The 15,581-nt window shown below is 42.3% G+C and overlaps 1 pseudogene; it reads left to right on the forward strand.

Moving 5' to 3' along the window:
- On the forward strand, nt 7,835–8,605 carry LOC110256607 (annotated as a pseudogene).

Here is a 15,581-nt window from a genome sequence, read left to right on the forward strand (position 1 = left end):
TCGCACACCCAGAGAATTTGGCATTCCCCTGATGATTAATCATGTTGAGCACTTTTTCCTCTGTTGACCAGTTGTATGAATTCTTTGGAAAACTGTCTATTCAGGTCCTTGCCCATTTTAAAATCAGAGGGTTTTTTGTTTCTTTGGTTTTTTTGTTTGTTTGTTGTTTTTCTTTATTGGCTTTTTAGGGCCACACCCATGGCATATGGAGGTTCCCAGCCTAAGAGTTGAATCAGTGCTGTAAATTGCCGGCCTACACCATAGCCACAGCTACGCCAGATTTGAGCCTCTCTGTGACCTACACCACGGTCATGGCAATGCCAGATCCTTAACCCATGATCCAGGCCAGGGATTGAACCCACATCCTCAGGGTACTAGTCAGGTTCTTTAACCACTGAGCACAATGGGAACTCCTAGTTTTTTTTTTCTTGTTTCACATTACTTCATAATGTTGCATGAATTCTTTATGTATTTGGAATATTAATCCCTTTTCTGATGTGGTTTGCAAATATTCTCCCATTCATTAGGTTGCCTTTTCATTTTGTTGATGGTTTCCTTCACTGCGCAAAAGCTTATAAGTTTGTTTTGGTGTTTTGTTTTTTTTTTTATTTTCCCACTGTACAGCAAGGGGGTCAGGTTATCCTTACATGTATACATTACAATTACATTTTTTCCCCCACCCTTTGTTCTGTTGCAACATGAGTATCTAGACATAGTTCTCAATGCTGTTCAGCAGGATATCCTTGTAAATCTATTCTTAGTTGTGACAAACACATGAAAAAATGCTCAGCATCGCTGATTATAAGAGAAATGCAAATCAAAACTACAATGAGATATCACCTCACACCAGTCAGAATGGCCATCATTAATAAATCCACAATAACAAGTGCTGGAGGGCTGTGGAGAAAAGGGAACCTCCTGCACTGCTGGTGGGAATGTAACTGGTACAGCCACTATGGAGAACAGTCTGGAGATACCTTAGAAATCTATACATAGAACTTCCATATGACCCACAATCCCACTCTTGGGCATCTATCCAGACAAAACTCTACTTAAAAGAGACACATGCACCCGCATGTTCATTGCAGCACTATTCACAATAGCCAGGACATGGAAACAACCCAGATGTCCAACAACAGATGATTGGATTCGGAAGATGTGGTATATATACACAATGGAATACTACTCCAACCATAAAAAGAATGACATAATGCCATTTGCAGCAACATGGATGGAACTAGAGAATCTCATACTGAGTGAAATGTTTGGTGTGTTTTAACTGGCACCAGCCCCATCCTCCACTCTCCAGATCCATGGCAGCTTTGAAAACTAACAGCTCCCAATCACAGTGAAAACTAGCAGGCTGCCAGCTCCAGGAGGGACAGAACGAGGTTAGAGTTTTCCTAAGCTCCATTACCAGAGAATTACCATTATTTGATCTGACTGATGATTCCTTGGAACCCCTACTTTAAGGCTATGTATTTGACCTTAGCGAGAGTTCAACCACTGTCAGAAGGCTTCTTTGAGAGCACTTGTCTCGAAAATTACAGGCAATTGTTTAAATTTACAGCTGCCTGAGGCAGGGAATACTAGTGGGGACAGACAATAGACCAGCCAAATAATAAAAAGAAGAAACTGGGGAATGAAATATCACAGGGGCTTTGAAAAGTTCTTAGGAAGCTAAAAGTCCACATGCTAAAAATGAAAAAGGAAAATAAAAATCTCTCCGGTTTCTCACATTGATTCTGTGTTTAGGCACTCCTTTATTGCCTAGCCAGGCAAGTTACAACTCTGCCTTCACCTTCACTTCCTGTTTGTGCAGACCTTAGAGATCAGCCAGAAAGGAAGGCTCAGACTCTTCTCAAGTCCTGTCTGAGCATGTGTCATGCCTAGGTTATATGCATGTCTATACACATAAATGTACCACATACACAAGTACATTGAATGCCCTAATTCTCAGAGAAACTCTTTCCCTAAGCTTTTGGCAGGTTATTATTATCTCTCAACCTTATCTTGCCCTAAGCTACAGTAGTTTGTTCATTTGTTGTACAATTTTTGAGGAATGCTACCTGTGTAGGCAATTTTCTGGCCTGAGCAATTCCAAATTATGTTAAACAGACAAGCACCTCCTATCAATCTTTCAGTGATACCTAAGACAGGTCAAAGCAGACAAATGTAAGTCACCGTAAATAAGGTCTTCTCTACTCCCTTTAGCCAGGGACAAAGGTTGAAGGCTGCTTTCTTCAAGACTGCTACCAAGGCTGGGGAATGGTGCAGGTCAAGTACAAGTAAAAATGTTGCAATGCTTTCCTACCATTTTAAAGTTGGCTTTTCTTGATTCATTTTCTCTTTGTTGCTGTAAACCTCCGTTTCAACAGTTCTGACTATGGTGGTTCTTACATTTTTTGCTTTATTTTTTTCAGTGTTCTATGGAGGGATAGGCCCTGGAACTATCTAATCTGACATTTTTACTGATGTCACCCCTTTAGTAAGGCAATCTATAACTAATGAATTATTTGTTTTTGTTTAGCTCAAAATAAGTTCATTTCCCCTTTGTCTTTGAAGGATAGTTTTATTGGATATAGAATACTTCATTTGACTTTTATTTTTCTCTCAGAATTTGAGTATATCCTCCTACCAAAACAGGAGGGGAGGGGAAGGCATGACTATTAAAAGAATGACAGCCATTGAGTAGAACAGTGGTTAGAACATTGACAAAAGTGGTGAGAGCTATTAGGCCTAAGATGGTAGAAGATTCAACTTCCAGTAGATCTTGAAACTCATTACATGCTCATTGTAACACATTAGCATGCTGAATGACATACTTACAGGTGCCATGGCAGTTCCAAGGCTGACCATAAGAGGCCAAAAAACTGGGCAGTGGCCCAATTGCTGGAAATGCCTACCCCTTCCCCAAAATCGTTGGAATAATCCTCCCACTTGTTAGCCCATAAAATTATCCAGACCATAAAAACTAACAACCCCACATGTCAAGCCAGCTCTCCCTTTCTGAGAAAGTCCTCATTCTGTCTATGGAATATGTATCTTTCTAAATAAGTTCACTTTCTCTTTACTATGGCTTGCTCTTTCTCTCCTGCACAAAGCCAAGAGCCCTCACTTGGAAGCCTCTCCCAGAAATTTACCCAAGACCCAAGACATGACCATCCATTAACATGCCATTTTCTTGCAACACTACTGCCTCCATGGTTTCTGATGAGAAATCAGCTCTTAATATTATTTAGACAAAAAGACAGATCTTCATCAAAATTAAAAACTTTTGTGCAGCAAATGGCATAATCAAGAAAGTAAAAAGATAACCTACAGAATAGAAGAAAATATTTGCAAACCACATCCCTGGTAAGTGTTTGATATAGAGAATGTAGAAATAACTTGTATAATTCAACAACCAAAAGCAACTCTTATTTAAAAAATTGGCGAAAGACTTGAATACACATTTCCCTAACATGATTACTGTTCAACACCTGTAGTCATGAGGAAGATGAAATGTGGTTAGTTTTTCTATTGGAGGAGAATGCAAACTGGTGATCTGTATCAGAGTCCTATGAACTGTTAACATTACATCACTTGCAATTTTCTGAAACCTTATCTTTTCAGCTGAGTTCCTTAAATTAATGTCAGGGTTTCAGAAATGTAGCATCTACCAACCCTCGTGATTATTTCAAGTATGAAAGTAGAATTAAATAAATTATATTATATACTAGAATGTCAAAGCTCTGTGTTTATGGGGACATCTGATTTCTTAAAGACTGACTTGAAGAAATATATCTATGAGCAATTTTTTAAGCTGTTAATGTGCAAAGATCGTTTGGTAGAATGTCATCATCCCTAAAACAACCTGACGCCTCACAACAAACACATCATTTTATTTTTATTTTTTAATTATTTATTATTACTTTTTTTTCTTTTTAGGACCCAACCTGTGGCATATGGAATTTTCCAGGCTAGGGGTCGAATCAGAGCTGCAGCAGCCAGCCTACACCACAGCTACAGCAATGCCACATCAGAGCCACACCTGTGACCTATGCCACAGCTTGAGGTAATGCTGGATCCTTAACCCACTGAGCGAGGCCAGGGACTCATGGACACTATGTTGGGTTCTTAACACACAGAGGCACAAGAGGAGCTCCCACTTTTACTTTAAAATGAAGTAAAATACTAATAATGGCTTGGAGTTCTTTGATATAAAACAAGAGAATCAACACAAACTTAGGCCACTGCTGAAAGTTGAAACCCATGGGTGCACACACTTGTATATCAATATAAAATATTTTTCATAATAGAAGAAATTTTTAATAATAGAAGATAAGTTGGTGAAAATACATCTGCTGGAGGAACATCAATATTGACTATTTCCACAGAAATCTTATCAAACCAAGGCTTCTTCGACACAGAGATAACTTTTTGTTCTGGGAGGAAAGAATATCACAAAGATTACAAACATATATGATACTCCATGAATTATGAATAGTTCATGACTAAATAAATATTCATAATACATTTCAGGAAGATATCATTAATAATAACAGATAATCAGCATCTAGTATGATGTTCATCATAAGATACAGTTCCTTGCAAAAACTCTGTTTAAGTTTATTAGCCATTATAGTCAATCAGCCACAATGTGTGAACTTTGGCATTTATGAAAATATCCACAGGGTACCTATGTCTTCAGTCATTAAAATTCAGGTTATGTCCTAAGTGGGGGTGACTGCCAGCATGTCCTGAGAGCAGAACTTCATCCCATGGAGCTAATGTGAGGCTTATCATCTTGGCTTCCATAAACCCAGTGCACCTGCATCAGCCCTGAAATGCTGCCACCTTCCCTGGCACTCTCAGGTCAAGAAGAATAAAATCCTTGAGCTCAAATGGACTTCAGAGCTTATCTGACTCACCACCTCATTCAGGACACTAAATTGAAGGAGGCCAATATATTTTAGCAAGTAGAAATTCATCTCTTCAATTTCCCCATGAGGCTAGCCATTGTAATTTTAAAAGTTGACAAATGTACTAATTTATTTATGGTATCATGTTACCTCAAAAGGAACCTGTCCTGGAGTTCCTGTCATGGCTCAGTAGTTAGTGAACCCGACTAGCATCCATGAGGATGTGGGTTCGATCCCTCGCCTCACTCAGTGGGCTAAAGGATCCAGCATTGCCATGAGAGTGGTGTAGGTTGCAGACACATCTCAGATCCTGCATTGCTGTGGCTCTGGCATAGGCCGGTGGCTACAGTTCCAGTTGGACCCCTAGCCTGGGAACCTCCATATGCTGTGGGTGTGCCCCAAAAAGACAAAAGGACCAAAAAAAGGAATCTGTCCTTTTGTTTCTTCTGCAGCAGTAGACTCTCACTCTTCCACCTCTGTCCTGAAGTTCACATCTGTGAAACCATTCAGAGAAGAATTTCTAAAGTTGAGAACATGTTAGCAAAATAAAATAAAAACATAAAAAAGAGGATATTGTAGTAATTCACTTCTCACTGTAGTAGTACTTCCAAACTGGAAATCAATTCTAAGAGTATTAATAGGAGAATCGTTAAAGTAATACAAGTCAGTCGTTTACTGGGCATTTCAATGAAGTGACATTTCTAGGAATTGGAGATGCAGTAATAAACTGTGGAGCTACATCACTCATCTCATGACCATTATAAGTAACATCAATTTAAGTGCAGCTTTACTGGTGTGAAATATAGAAAAGTTGGCATTTAAAAAGCACAATGGGATTGGTGGCATCTCTGCAGGGGCAGGACAAAAGTTTGATCCCTGGCCTGGCATAGTGAGTTAAAGACCCAATGTTGCCATACCAGCAGCACAGGTCACAACTGTGGCTTGGATCTGATCCCTGGCCCAGAAACTCCATACGCCTTCAGGGCAGCCAAAAAAGGAATGAAACATGAAAAAATGAAAAGAAAGTATGTAGGAGTTCCTGCTGTGACAAGGTGGGTTTAGAATCTAACTAATCGAAGCAGAGGCACCAGTTCAATTCCTGGCCTGGTGCAGTGGGTTAAAGGATCTGGCTTGCTGCAAGGCATGGGGTTGCAGCTGTGGCTGGAATTCAGTCCCTGGCCTGGGAACTTCCATATGCCTTCGATGCAGCCATTTTAAAAAAATTGTGTAACTTTGTGCCAACAGGAGTATCTGTTTCCATGCTCTGTTTCCAAATGCAGGGTTTAAATCTTGCTGCTGGAGTAGAAGGAATGAACGCCTTTATTATGATCTCTTATTCTTGTGGGAGAAGTCAGGTCTCTGCTTGACATTTTTTCCTCCACCCATCGTAGGATCAAAACTTAAGTTTCCTGTAGTTGTTGCTGTTAATGCTGGAGAGAGTCATTTCAATAAAGTATAACCTTATTTTATCAAATGTTGATAAAATAACAGTAGTCCTGTGTAGAGATTGCCAGAATCCATTCTACAAGAATTCTGCTTCTTCTGATCTACTCATGAATTTCTTCCCCTGCTCAAACTAGTAAAGAAATTCCTATGAAATTACCCCCAACACCAACAGAAGGAAAACTGGAAAATTCACAAATATGCACACAGTAACATGCTCTTAAACAACCAGTGGGCTAAAGTAAAGATCACAAGACAAATTAGAAGACACAAATGAAAGAAACATAAACATGCTTTACCGAAATTTTTGTGATGCAGTGAAATATGCTCAGAAGGAAATTTGTAGCTTTAAATGCCTATGTTCCTACATTAAAAAATGTCTCCAATTAGCCACTTAAATTGGCACCTTAATTAAAGCACTTGGAAAAACTCCAAACTAGCAGAAGGAAGGTAATAATGAAGATTAGAGTGGAGATAAAGAACAGAGAAACAAGAGGGAAAATAAATGAACCTAAGATATTTTCAAAGAGCAACAAAATTGACAAATCTTTGAGAAAAGACTCCAATTAAAATAAGAAACAAAAGTGAGGAAATTACTACAGACCTTAATACCAAAGATAGCATTGAACTATACTCTTAAAAATGGTTAAAATAATGAGGAATTCCCATCATGACTCAGTGGAAACGAATCTGACTAGAATCCATGAGGACACAGGTTTGATCCCTGGCCTCACTGAGTGGGTTAAGGATCCAGCATTGCCATGAGCTGTGGTGTTGTAGACAAGGCTCAAATCCTGAATTGCTATGGCTGTGGTGCAGGCTGGTAGCCATAGCTATAATTCGACCCCTAACTTGGGAACCTCCATGTTCCACAGGTGAGGCCCTAAAATGACTTAAAAAAGAAAAAAGAGAGAGTTAAAATGATGAATTTCATGTTATGTAAATGTACCTCAATGAAAAAGCTTACATTTGTGTGGATTCACACCTACAATCTGTCCTGTTCCTTTGATCTATGTGTTTGTGTGTGGTTAACCTCTTACTATTACCATACTGTCTTGATAACTGTGATTTTATAGTAAGTCTTAAAATCAGATTTTCTTCTTTTCAAAATTGTTTTGGCTGTTCAAGTTCCTCTCACTTTCTATATAGAATTTAAAATTAAGTTGTCAATATATACAATGAGTGATCCTGGGGTTTTGACTGGAGTTGTGTTAAATCTATAGATCACTTTTTTAAAATTAGCATCTTAACCATATTTAATTTTTCAATCCATGATCATAATATATCTCTCCATTTATTTAGATTTTTAGACGTCTTTTGATCTTCTTCATTCGCTTTTTTTTATTTTTAAGCATATAGCTCCTGCACACATTTTCAGGTTTATATCAAAGTATTTCCTTTTTCTTAAATAAAAGGTATTTTAAAAACAGATTTATGAGAAGCCGCCAGGGTCTTCTCTGAGTTTCTCTGTCTTCTAGGTTCGCGTTCGTTGCGCAGTTACGATGCCTTGTGGAAGCCGAAGCCGCAGTTTCCACATGGCCCCTCCGGCTAGCCGGGCACCTCAGATGAGAGCTGCACCCAGGCCAGCGCTGGCAGCTCAGCCACCAGCAGCAGCTCCACCATCTGCTGTTGGCTCCCCTGCTGCTGCACCTCAGCAGCCAGGTCTCATGGCCCAGATGGCAACCACTGTAGCCGGCGTGGTTGTGGGTTCTGCCGTCGGCCACACGATAGGTCATGCGATCACTGGGGGCTTCGGTGGAGGAAGTAGTGCTGAGCCCTCAAGGCCTGACATCACTTACCAGGAGCCTCAGGGAACCCAGCCAGCACAGCAGCAGCAGATTGGCCCATGCTTCTATGAGGTGAAACAGTTTTTGGAGTGTGCCCAGAACCAGGGTGACCTTAAGCTTTGTGAGGGTTTCAGCGAGGTGTTGAAACAATGCAGACTGGCAAATGGATTATCTTAAGCAAGAAGCTCCATTGAAGACATGAAAAATCATCCCCCATGACCTGGTTGATTTAGCATAAAAATGTGATTGATCATGAAGATATAAAGTGTGAAATCAAGATTAAACCTCTCCTCTATCACTAATAGCTTTCGTGCTTCAGAATTGCAGTGGAGGAGGGTATTCTTCTGATGTGGAAGTTCATTGAGTATTGAGTTTGGGGCTGGGCAGATGTTTATGTGGCCTCTGAAACATGCTTTTCTGATGTTATTGTTTGTGAATTAATTAGAATAAAGAGATTTTCTTTCAAAAAAACAAAAAAAACCAGATTTATACATTAATATTGTATAAATTGCATTTTAATTTTTGTATGTTGACCTTTTATTTTTCTTTTTCATTTCTGGCCACCCTGCAGCATATGAAGTTCCTGGGCCAGGGATCAGATCCAAGCCAGAGTTGTGACCTAAGTCACAGCAGCAGCAACTCCAGATCCTTCACCCACTGTGCCAAACGGGAGATGGAACCTCAACCCAGTTCTCCCAAGATGCTGCTGATCCCTGTTGTGCCACACCAGGAACTCCATATGTGGACCTTTTATTAGGCAACTATGCTAAATTCACTTGTTAAGTCTAGTAGCCTTTAAAAATAGACTCTAGAGATTTCTACTTTAATGATCATGTCATCCGTTCCAGTCTATATGGTTTTTTCTCCCCTTGCTTTATCATACTGGCTAGTCAGCCTATGATGTTAAAAAAAATGTATATCTTTGCTTTGTTCTTGATCCTGGGGTAAAATATGAAACTTTCATACTAATCCTGATGTTAATTATAGATTTTTTGTAGGTACCATTTATTAAGGAAGTTCCTTTCTATTCCTAATATACTAGAGGGGTTTTTTGGGGGGTAGCACCCTGCAGCTTATGGAATTCCCGGGCCAGGGATCAGATCTGAGCCAAAGTTGCGACCTACACCAGAGCTGTGGCAATGCCAGATTCTTTAACCCACTGTGCCAGACAAGGATCAAACCTGCATCCTGGCACTGCAGAGATGCTGCCAATCCCATTGTGCCAGAGGGAACGCCTACTAGAGTTTTTATGATGAATGGATTTGGAGTTTTTCAATTGATTTCAATTTTCTTTTTTATATCAATTAATTTTGAAATTTTTGTCCAGGGATCAGGATACTATAACTCACAGGCCAAATCCTGCTCATCAACTGTTTCTGTAGAGGCCATAAGCTAAACAAATTTAAAGAAATGTTTTTACAAATTTTTAAAGGATTGTAAAAAGAAGAAGAATATAATATACTACAAAAACTGTATGACACCCAGTGGGCCCTAATTAAACTCAAAAGCTTCTGCACAGCAAAGGAAATCATTTTTAAAAAAAGACAACCTACAGAATGGGAGAAAATTTTTGCAAAGGACTCAACTGACAAAGGTTTAATCTCTAAAATATACAAACAACTCATACAATTCAATAGCAAAAAAACAAACAACCCAATTGAAAAATGGGCAGAAGGCCTAAAAAGACATTTCTCCAAAGAAGGCATATAGATGGCCAGCAGGCACAAGAAAAAATGCTCAGCATCACTAATTATTAGAGAAATGCAAATCAAAACTACAATGAGATACCACCTCCCGCCAGTTAGAGTGGCCATCATTAACAAGTCAACACATAACAACTCCTGGAGAGGATGTGGAGAAAAGGGAACCCTCCTACACTGTTGATGAGAATGTAAATTGGTAAAACCAGTATAAAAAACAATAAGGTAATATCTCAGAAAACTAAATATGGAACTACCATATGACCTACTCCTGAGCATATATCCAGACAAAAAAAAATTCATTGAAAAAGATACATGCACCTGTATGCTCATGGCAGCACTATTCACAATAGCCAAGACATGGAAACAATCTAATTGCCCATCTGAATGGGTGTTTAGGAAGATGTGGTGCATATATACAATGGAATACTACTCAGCCATAAAAAGGACCAAATAATGCCATTTGCAACAACATGTATGTACCTAGAGACTCTTCTACTGAGTGAAGTAAGTCAGAAAGAGAAAGACAGACCCCATATGATATAACTTACATGTGGAGTCTAAAATATGGCACCAATTATCTATCTACAGAACAGAAAAGATCATGGACATGTAGGACAGAATAGTGTATGTAGTGGGGCTGGGGAGGGACTGGGATGAATTGGGAATCTCAGGTTAGTAGATGAAAACTCTTGCATTTGGAATGGATAAGCAAGGAGATCCTGCTGTATAGCACAGAGAACTATATATCTAATCACTTGTGATGGAACATGATGGAGGATAATGTGAGAAAAAGAAGGCATATATATATGTGTGTGTGTGTGTGTGTGTGTGAGTGACTGGGTTACTTTGCTGTACAGCAGAAATTGACAGAACATTGTAAATCAATCATTTTTTTAAAAAGGTATAAGTTCTATCTCTAGAGTCTTATGTTTTTAAATACGAGGATTTATATGGCTATCTAGTTGTTCTAGCACTATTTGTTGAAGAGATTATCTTTCCTCCCCCTCCCTCAGGCCCACACCTGCATCCTCCAACTTTGTGGCCTTTCTGGCTGGTCCACCCTGGATTTAGACCCGACACAGCTTCAGTGGAAACCCTCCGGAGCTTTCTTATGGTCCAGACCCTCTGAGGATGCCATCCACATATGCAGCTTTCCAAGCTCTGGCAGAAATAACCACCATCCTCTCTGAGCCCAGGACCCACTTCCACAGCCCTCACTCATCCAAGACCAAAGTTTCTCTCAGCCTTTAATAAGTTTTTTTGGGCTGGTAAGAATGTGAAGTTGAGGAGTTCCCGTCCTGGTGGCAGCAGAAACAAATCCGACTAGGAACCATGAGGTTGTGGGTTCAATCCCTGGCCTTGTTCAGTGGGCTAAGGATCCAGCATTGCTGTGACCTGTGGTGTAGGCCACAGATGCACCTCAGATCCCTTGTTGCTGTGGCTGTGATGTAGGCCAGTGGCTACAGCTCCGATTCAACCCCTAGCCTGGGTACCTTCATATGCCATGGGTGTGGCCCTAAAAAGACAAAAGACAAATAAATAAAATAAAATCATAATTACAGAATTCAGGCAAGGGTCTGATCATGTAAAGTTACATAATCATGCATTGATTGATTGATTGATTGATTGATTTTGCTTTTCATGGCCACACTGGGGCATATGGAAGCTCCAGGCTAGGGGTCAAATCGGAGCTGCAGCTCCTTCCCTACACCACAGCCACAGCCACACCAGATCTGAGCCATGTCTGTGACCCACACCACAGCTCACGGCAATGCTGGATCCTTAACCTACTGAACGGGGCCAGAGAGCAAACCCACATCCTCATGGATACTAGTCCAGTTTGTTACCACTGAGCTACAACAGGAACTCCAATATAATACTGTATTTTAAAAATTTATTGTACTTTATTTCATTTTTGGTCCTTTTAGGGGCCGCACCCACGGGAATATTGAAGTTCCCAGGGTAGGGTTCGCATCCGAGCTGTAGCTGCCAGCCTACACCACAACCACAGCAACACCACATCAGAGCTGCGTCTGTGACCTACGCCACAGCTCACCGCAATTTGGGATGAACTCACTGAGCAAGGCCAGGGATTGAACCGGGGTCCTCATGGAGACTAGTCAGGTTCATTACCACTGAGCTGGAAGGAAGGGAACTCCAATAATGTATTTTAAAAGTAAATAAATTCATTCACTGCAAGTACATTAAATGTCAGGCCATACACTGGGTGTGTACAGTGATTATACACACAGTGATGCAAGAGACAAACATTCTGCTCCTAGGAAAAAGTTTAGAGGGGAGAAGAACTGACATGACACAAAGATCCTATAAATCATTTAGTTGCAAGTGTGCTGAGCACACCTGTAGCTTGGGGGGAAGTGCTACTCAAATTAACGCACTCAACAGGCACTTGGTGCAACCAGTATGGGAGTTCAACCCGGTGAGCCCGAAGAAGGTGCCACTCGTGTGGAAATCGTGGCTTTCCAGGAAAACTCCAGAAGGGAAATTCCAGAATATTCCAAAAGACACGGGATCATTAAGCCAAAGGGGTGAATCCTGTTCACAGGTGCCCAGCACAGGCCAACCCCCAGGAGCTCTGGATGCACGGGCAGCCAGAGGGGCAGAGGAGTGGGAGACTTTCAGAGCGACCCCTCCAAAGGCCGCCGAGGTTACCACTTCGGGGTCCACAAACGTCCTCTGCCAAGTGCGTATTCAGAGCCACCCGACTCCCCCTCCCAGATTTGGGAAACTGAAGTCCAGGGGGACGTAAAGCATGGTCACGGCAGGACCATGAACTGCGCCCTGCCTCTTGCTTGGGACTGCACGCGCTACCTTGTCCACTTGGGCGGCGCGGAGCAGGTCTTGGGCTTCCAAAAACGAGAAGACGTGATGCCACTCAGGCAAACCCAACTGCGCCTGCATGGTGCCCGCCGCCCTAGGCGCTCTCGCCAGGTTACGCCTTCCAGGTGTTTCTGCCCCACAGGCCCAGCGCCGCCCTGCCCTGCTTCAGCCCCTCATGCCCAGCCCCGCCTCCCACTTCCGCCCCTCAGGCCGAGCCCTTCCAGGCTAATCCTTGCCAGCCGTCCTCTTTCAGGTCCCAAAAGCTTGCCGAACCCCCTTCTGCTTGGCCTTCCACTGGTCTCTGCCCTGCCCCTTGGCTCTTGCGTTGTCCTGACACTCGGCAGACCCTCGCCTCCTCCCTCACACTGACATTCACCCTCGCTCTGACCCTTGCCCTTGCACAGACCAGCTGGACCTTGGGGTGTCCATGACCCAGCACCTTTTGAGCCCTTGCCCTGGTGCTAGCCCTTACGCAGAACTCTTGCCCTTGCACAGACCAGCTGGACCTTGGGGTGTCCATGACCCAGCACCTTTTGAGCCCTTGCCCTGGTGCTAGCCCTTACGCAGAACTCAGTCCTTTTCCTCAGCCTTGCCCTAATCAAAACCCTTGATTTTACAAACATCAGACATCTACCCTACCCTTGTCCCTACCTGACCCAGGCACACTGTAACACACACTTCACCCTAAACTTTCCCTAGCCCTGACTCCCACCTTCACAGTCGCCTTCACAATGACCTCCAGCTTCCCTCCTGCCATGGCACTGGCCCTTGCCCAAAACCTGGTGCCTCCCTTGTCATGGCACCCACCCTGGCTCTTACCCCAGCCTTGGTCCTGATACCAGGACCTCACTCTGGACTTGGTTGTGGCCCCGGCCAAGATCAGATCAGAGTTAGCATAAATGATAACAATGTAAATGTAATGTAAAAGCAAGTGTCATGGTCAAGTTCAGTGTCAGAGCAGTCAGGGTGGCAGACAGTGATGAAGATCAGAATGAGGGTGAGTGTCCAGGGTAAAATTCTAGATCAGGTAGGGGTCAAGCTAAGAGGATGGTCAGGGTCATGGTGTCAGAATCAGGTTCGAGGATCAGTGTGAGTACAGGTTGAGACTCCATCGGAGAGGATCCGTAAGAGGATGAGGTCAGGGTAAGGATCATGGTTGTCAGGATGAAAGAACGATTGAAAGTTGGATTCAGGTTGACAGTGAATGTCCAGTTCTGAGTAGGATTCAGTCAAGGTGAGGGCGAGGTGATGTTCAGGATTAAGCATCAATGCAGACTTAGAGTCAAGATCAACCATGAGGATAACTGGCCAGGATCAGAGTGAAGGCCAAGGTCAATTAGAAGTCAAGGTGGGATTCCTTTCCTCTTGCTGCTGGAAGGAATCAAGTCCTCCTCCACCTCTCCCTCCCCACCACCAATTACACTGGCCCAATCTGCATAATCCAGGATACTCTTTCGATCTCAAATATGTACCCTTAATCACATGGCAAAGTCCCTTTTTTGTTTAAGGCAATATATTCATAGGTCAGGACATGGGCGTCCTTGGGGGGACATTATTCTGATTATCAGAGAGGATCAGGGTTTAGTCAAAAATCAGGTTCAAGGTTAAGGTTCAGTGTGATATGATGGGTCAAATGAAGGTGATCAGACTGAGGAGGAACATTCACCATAAATATGAAGGTCAATGTCAGTGTGAAATTCAATTTCAGGATCAGGGTCTAGGTCAGCTTCAAGGTCAGGATGGGGTTAGGGTGTCAGTGATGAGGCTCTGTGTTTGGATGAAGACCCAGGTCAGGGTGAAATTGAGGTCCAGGTCAAAATCAGGATTAAGATCAGGGTCATGGTCAGGCTTGGGGTACAGATATTTCTTTCACCTTTGGCGTAGTGTAGTTCAGCACCAAGGCTCAAGTTCAAGGGCAGGGTAGGTTGGTATGATAGTCTTTACCAAGGTGAGGATTCATTCTAGGGGTAGAGTTAAAGGTCAGAATCAGATGGAGAGCAGCGAGTGGTTCATTCATGGTAATGTTCTGGGTCTCGATCAGTGGGAGAGAAGTTGTCATTGTCAAGGGTAAGTCAAGATCAGGGTTATAATGAACATCAAAGTGTCAATTAGAGGGTCAGTGTTAAGGGGAAGATGAGAGCCAAGTTCATACACAAGGTTAATTCTAGGTCAAGCAGGGTCAGAGTTTGAGTGAGGCTGAGAGTCAATGCCAAGATCCAAACCAGGTATAGGTGGGGAAGGAGTTGGCAAAGAATTGAGTGAGGGTGAGTGACTATATGTCAGGGTCAGGGTGATAGGGTCAGGTTCAGCATAAGGCTCAAGGCCAAAGTGAGGGTCAATGTCAGGGCGGACTAAGGTTTAGGGTCTTTGTGAGTGGAACTGGCCAGGGATCAGCAGTCAGGGTGTGGGTACAGCCTCACATTTATGTGGAGATGAGAGATAACTAGAAATTGAGCTAGACTTAAGGTTAGAGTCTACAGATGTGGCTGGTCCAACAGGCAGAGGCCAGATCCTTAAAATATCTTTGAAGACCTATGAGACACTCAGACTTTACCCTGAAAGCAACAACTGTGCTTTGCCCTCTAAAAATCTGGAAGGCAGTGACTGTGGCAGTGTTAGTTCTCTGTGAACTCTGTGCTCAGAGGAGTTTATCCACATGGGAACAAAATGAATGTTTTAAACTAAAAGATTGCTAAGTTTCTCCATTTGTCTGCTTTTGTATATCTGTGAGCCAATACCACACTTCTTATTTATTACAGCCCTGAGTCTTGGGATATGATACGCTAAGTCCTTTCATCTTTCTCCTTTTCTTCTGCTTCTGCCTCCCCCTCTTAACCCTTTCATTTCCGCATATATTTTAGAATTGGCTTACCAAATTATTAAATAAGAAAAACAAGAGCCAG

The sequence above is a fragment of the Sus scrofa genome, chromosome 14 (assembly GCF_000003025.6).
Source record: "Sus scrofa isolate TJ Tabasco breed Duroc chromosome 14, Sscrofa11.1, whole genome shotgun sequence".
Lineage (NCBI taxonomy): Eukaryota > Metazoa > Chordata > Mammalia > Artiodactyla > Suidae > Sus > Sus scrofa.